At 40.2% G+C, this 4,667-nt stretch overlaps 1 long non-coding RNA gene across 1 annotated transcript; it reads right to left on the reverse strand.

Moving 5' to 3' along the window:
* Positions 1-2,313: 2,313 nt before the first annotated feature.
* On the reverse strand, positions 2,314-4,657 carry LOC104952932 (uncharacterized). The gene is made up of 2 exons (XR_799152.1): positions 4,112-4,657; positions 2,314-3,630 (listed from the first exon to the last, which is right to left on the reverse strand). It is a non-coding gene; the product is annotated as an uncharacterized lncRNA (long non-coding RNA).
* Positions 4,658-4,667: the final 10 nt, after the last annotated feature.

Raw genomic sequence — 4,667 nt, forward strand, 5'->3', positions numbered from 1 at the left:
TCATGCAGCAGCTGATCCAGTAATTAGACCCTCCAGAAAAACGACGGGCAAAAATCCTTGATTATGCGGGCTAAAATCCTTGATTATGCGATTAAACATGCAGGGTTTTTATGTGATTTTATGCGGTGAAATTGCTGAAAGTTGCGAAAAATAATAGATTTTTTTTTAAATATTGGGCTGTCTTATTTATTCTCTCTCACACACAACCTGCCACTAACGTTAAACCCCTTTACTATTCAATTAAACACATTCAATATTTATTTATTGTAAAAGCAATTGGGCTATTTGAATCACTCCCCCCACACACACACACACACACTTCTCCGCCTCATTCTGTTTTCATTTACTCGTTCGTTATCTGACCAGCTTCAATCTTGTAGGCTACTCACTTCGTTTCTTGTAGCCCTCGAAAGGGTTTTGGAGGTTGATCCCTCGGTGAACGGGAGTTGAATGGCTTTCTTGTCCGCAGCAGCAGAAAGCATTTTCGAATGTTTGAATGAATCAAAGTGGGTCGCCACCGTCGATTTTCTCTTATGCTGCAACACACAGTTGCACGGGGTGCAGAATAGTTTCCCCCCACTTTTTGCCCGGTCTTTAGTACAAATGTTCGTTGGTAAATGAGCTCTATGCAGTGTTGTTTACATTCTGTGATGCGCGAGCTGATGACGTCATGTCAAGAATTGTTAACTTTTTTTTCTTCTCAACTTTGTGTGGAAAAATGCGGGGATTATGTGGCCTTTTGATAAATATGCGGCTTTTTAAAAATCTGCGCCATTTGGCTGATTATGCGGTAAATTCTGCGATCGCAGAATCGCGTTTTTCTGGAGGGTCTAATAAAGACACTGGCGGAGAGGGAGCAAGCGGAGAGAGAGAGCAGGGGGGGGGGTTTACTGGTATACTCTCACCCGGTAAAAGCTCTGTCCCTCAGAGCTGGGTTAATAGCTCTCGGTAAGGTTCTCTCAGACTTGGTAAATATCTCTCACATTTCTTGGTTGAATGCTGAGTGAATTTCTTTGTGAAATGAATTGATGTTTGTTGAAAGTTAGTACCCTGCCACCTGTGAGGACAGGTCCTCCGAATTCATGCGTGACTAGTTGAAGTATACGAATGTCGAAATGTGAAAATGAACTGTTTTTGGTGAATGAAAGTTTGAATGAGCTTTTTAATATCACCGGTCTTTTATGAAGTAAGACGTCTAACATTCTATAAAAATCACAACTGAATTAGGCAGTTGAAGTTACAAATTATGGTAATAAATGTAAAACTGTGAATTAAAGTTCCATATTAGAACATGATCACAGCATGATTTAGTATGATTATAATGTTGTAAAGAGAGAGAAGGTAAAAACCCTGTATTAGTTAGGTAGGGCCACACCTCATTTACTGATATCAAAATCCTTCGGGATCGCTTAAACAGATTTAAGAGAGTTGTCTGAATTGAAACAGCAGTTAATTGAACCGGGTTCTTCAGGAGTTAATAGAGGTGAGATCTTGCTGACGTTGGTGGATCTGAGCCAAGCAGTAAACTTACATAGACTCAATAACTTTGGTTAGGTCAATTAGTAGGTCCGAGTAATTTGCCGAAATAAATTATCATCCCTCACCGACTCTTACAGTCATTACAGATAGTCAGTCATGTCATGACTGGGTTTGTGTTAGACTTTCTTATTCTCTGTCAAGGGGTTGTCATTAATTAAACAGTTCCTTTTATTAAGTATTCATTTTTTCAATGCGTGCATATATATTTGGATATTTTGCATGTGTACCAACTACCAACTAAAATAAGACAACCCAGTCACTGTTCTGTGAAAACGTATCATTCAGATATAATAATTTCGATTAGGCTACCCCTCCTGCATGCAGGTTCAATCAGTTTCGCCACCAACCACTTCAGAATAAGGGTACAATAGTAATTTTTCTAACGAGCCAATTGGAGCAGGTTGAGCTTTTTTTGAGGGGTCTTATAGAGAAAGGTGCTACTATATTTTCTGAGGAGACACGACCAGCTTGTATTCGTTTGATATAGGCCTATAGGTAATATGAACGCAGGCTAACGTTGGCTGTAGCTAACGTTGATATTTGTGACAGCAGTGGAGGACTAGACACTGGAGACTCCAGGTTGAGCATGCTTGTGACTCAGCTTTCACCGAGCGAATGGGACCATGGGATTTTTACGACCGACAGTAAAAACACCTGAGTGGAATCCTGTGAGACTGCAATTATGGTGTATTATTTTTAATAAAATGTTACATGGATATACATTTCAATTGATTTTGAATTTGTTTCGACCACATTTTCAAGCACGCAGAGAGATTTGTTCCTTTAACACTTTATTTGCATAAAAAGTTGAAATAAAAACATTTGTGCATGCACTTTAAAGGCGATCCTGGACGTGACTTTTTAATTTCCCATAAGGTCAGTTGCAAAAGTTCATTAAAGCACCGGGCTTCAATATGGCATCACAATGTGAACAAAATACAAAATAACATTATTATAGCAGAATACATCTGGGGAAAACTGAAGAGTCCAGATTGAAACTGATATTAACTGTGCAGGGCCTTAAAAACTATAACAGCTTCATGGAACTACAGACACTCTCTTTTTTCCTTTTGGTTTGGCAAGGGTGTCACAGTAAAAGGAGGGCAGGCTAAATGGGGTTTTCTTGAAATGTCAGAGTAACAGTATGACGCTAAGATACAACAAGCACTGAATAAAAAAGAAAGTGGGCAGGGGGAAGAATACAAAATATTCTTCACGTCAAGACCAAGACTCAAAAATGAGAAATGAAGTCATGCCGGACAAAACTTTTCAGTCGCATCTCTGCATATTGTTTGAAATGGGAGTTCTTGACAGTTTAAGGGCCACCAGGAGAGGACTCGCTGGAGTTGGAGTTTTAAATTCCAATTTTGTCCAAGTTCCAGACACGGGGTATGAACTAAATAAAAGGAAGGAGCTAAAAAAAAGTGTCAAAAACTGACAATAAATCCTGGGAGAGGCACGGCATCCATGAGAGCAAAACTCAACCAGGACCCTGACAGGAAGAGAAGCAGCAGGAGGCTCTGAGCTTCAGTCCCAGTGGAGCAGATGGGAGGAGGGGCTTTGCAACTACAGCTTGCAGCCCAGTACTTATGGGAAAAAGTCAGAGGTCACGCTGCAGAGTACTGAGAAGTCAAGACCGATGGTTACGTGTCAGACAGCATGTGGGAGAATGCAGGGTCAGGCCAAAAGGAACAGCTGAAATGTATCTGTTTGCTTTTTCAAAAGCATATTAATGGATTACCTTAGCTCACTATGGACCCACACAGCTGGGGTTATACAGATAGTACAGTACAGTGAGCCCGGCAACAGCAAATATCTGCCCAAGTAGCGCCTGATGTGACACGTCGTGAATTGTCCCGAGGTTGTAAAAACCGAAAAATAACAGATAGTCCACGACAAAAAATAGAATTATTGGTCAGTATTGTTGACTGAGCTTGTGTGTGTGTGTGTGTGTGTGTGTGTGTGTGTGTGTGTGTGTGTGTGTGTGTGTGTGTGTGTGTGTGTAGGTTGTCAGTAAAGAGCTTCAGCATTGCTGTTTCTTGGTTTCTTGATCTTCTCAATGTTCTTCAGGATCATATCATGAAGGATGACCTATAAGCAACAAGCAGACATATTAATATGAACATTGTGCAGGTCACATCTGACTCAAACATAAAAGGAGTTTGGGGAAATAAGATTTGGATCTCGTTTTCATCTAACCCTAACCCGGAACCTGAAAGTAAGAATAGCCAAGAAAACACTAGAAACGGTTTGTATGAGTGGTACTGCACTCATATTAAATTACCAAAAGTTTGATTAAAGTTAGAAGAAAACTAAACTATTTGTGTATTAGATTTATATATTCTTTTACTAAATCCTTTTAAGGTTACACTGGCAAATATTCTGGGTAGACTTCTATATTCAGGTTTCATAACTGTATAGACAGCAGGTGGTAAAATGCTGACTCATGTATAGGTTTAGGACTTATTCCTGCAAATGTGTATTGAGAGTATTGTACAGAGGACTTCTGTCCCAGTTGTATGACTTTTGACCTGGTTTTAATGCAGCTCTAAAATGACAAATCAACACTCACATATTGGTTCCTGAGCTCTGAGACGATGATTTTCAAACTGATGTACTCCTTCTCATCGATCTCTGATATGGTCCTCCTGTAGTCCTCCTAAAGATTACAGACAGCTTGTTATTAACACAACCTGTAAGGGTCTCACTAGCACTGAGCTAGCTATCCATCCAGTTAAACCATTTGAAAGAAAACTCCAGCGCAGTTGTCAGTTTTACTGAAGTCTCTTTACTTGGTGAAACTGTAAAGACAATACAGACATAACAGTTTATTATTGACTGCCCAACTGACGAGCTAAAATATAACAGAATACTTCACACAATGACCTACGGTGCACAAACTGAGAGGCTAACCAGCCTAGCCGCTAGTAGCTTAGCCGCAAGGAATACTCACTGCATTCCTACAAACATAAACATTTGCATACAACATATTTCCATTAAGTCGGACAATAACACTCACAGACGATGCGTGAACCAGCGGGAAATACGAAGCACAGCCCATGGAGAGCAGATGTCCGTTCATGAAAACAATCCAAGCTACACGTGGAGCGCACTCGGAAACAAACAAG

This window comes from Notothenia coriiceps, unplaced genomic scaffold (genome assembly GCF_000735185.1).
Source record: "Notothenia coriiceps isolate Sejong01 unplaced genomic scaffold, NC01 NC01_scaffold00020816, whole genome shotgun sequence".
Classification (NCBI taxonomy): domain Eukaryota; kingdom Metazoa; phylum Chordata; class Actinopteri; order Perciformes; family Nototheniidae; genus Notothenia; species Notothenia coriiceps.